Source organism: Corvus brachyrhynchos, unplaced genomic scaffold, assembly GCF_000691975.1.
Source record: "Corvus brachyrhynchos isolate BGI_N302 unplaced genomic scaffold, ASM69197v1 scaffold366, whole genome shotgun sequence".
NCBI lineage: Eukaryota > Metazoa > Chordata > Aves > Passeriformes > Corvidae > Corvus > Corvus brachyrhynchos.
In genome coordinates this window covers 70,382-71,339 of record NW_008238645.1, presented here as the reverse complement: position 1 = coordinate 71,339, position 958 = coordinate 70,382, and the positions used below count along the sequence as shown (strand labels likewise).

The window sequence follows — 958 nt, the reverse complement described above, 5'->3', positions numbered from 1 at the left end:
TGGTCCTGTACTGGGCTGTACTCGTCCGTACTGGTCTGTACTGGGCTGTACTGGTAAAGCTGGGGCAGCTGGGGGTGCTGGTACTGGTCCCGTACTGGTCCGTACTGGTCCGTACTGGTCCGTACTGGTCTGTACTGTTCTGTACTGGTAAAGCTGGGGCAGCTGGGGGTGCCCGTACTGGTCCCATACTGGTCCTGTACTGGTTTGTACTGGTCAGTACTGGTCCATACTGGGCTGTACTGGTCCGTACTGGTCTGTACTGGTCAGCACTGAGCTGTACTGGTTTGTACTGGTAAAGCTGGGGCAGCTGGGGGTGCTGGGGGTGCTGGCACTGGTCCCGTACTGGTCCCATACTGGTCTGTACTGGGCTATACTGGGACCAGAGCCCCAAAACCGCCACTTTTCCCCCCAAAATGGCGAAATTTGGCCAAAAACGGGGAATTCCCACGGAAAAACGGGGATTTTCCCCCCAAAATGGGGGCTGGGAGCAGAACGGGGGGGTCGGGACCCCAAAAATCCGGGAATTCCGTCCGGAAAAGGTCAAATTTCCCCGGGAAAACGGTGAATTGTGGTGAAAATCGGGACTTGGCTCCAAAAAACGGGAATTTTCCACCCAAAATAAATGGGATTTCCCCCCCAAAAAAGGGGCTTGGGACAAAAACCCCGGGAATTCCCTCCAGCACCCCGCGCGGCCCCGATTTTCCTGGAAAACCCCGCGAAATCCTGCTTGGAAAAATCCCCAATTCCCGGCGATTTTTGGCTGAAATCTTTATCCCAAATTCTCCTGGAATTCCCGGCGATTTTTCACTGAAATCCCTCCCTTTATCCCAAATTCACCCGGAATTCCCAGCGATTTTTGGCTAAAATCCCTCCCTTTATCCTGAATTCTCCCGGAATTCCCGGCGATTTTTCGCTGAAATCTTTATCCCAAATTCTCCTGGAATTCCCGGCAATTTTT

The 958-nt window shown here is 53.2% G+C and overlaps 1 long non-coding RNA gene across 1 annotated transcript; it reads right to left on the bottom strand.

Moving 5' to 3' along the window:
* Window positions 1-144: 144 nt before the first annotated feature.
* Window positions 145-919, bottom strand: LOC108447487. Its single transcript, XR_001863090.1, has 2 exons — window positions 838-919; window positions 145-784 (listed from the first exon to the last, which is right to left on the bottom strand). It is a non-coding gene; the product is annotated as an uncharacterized LOC108447487 (long non-coding RNA).
* Between the last annotated feature and the right edge of the window lie 39 nt (window positions 920-958).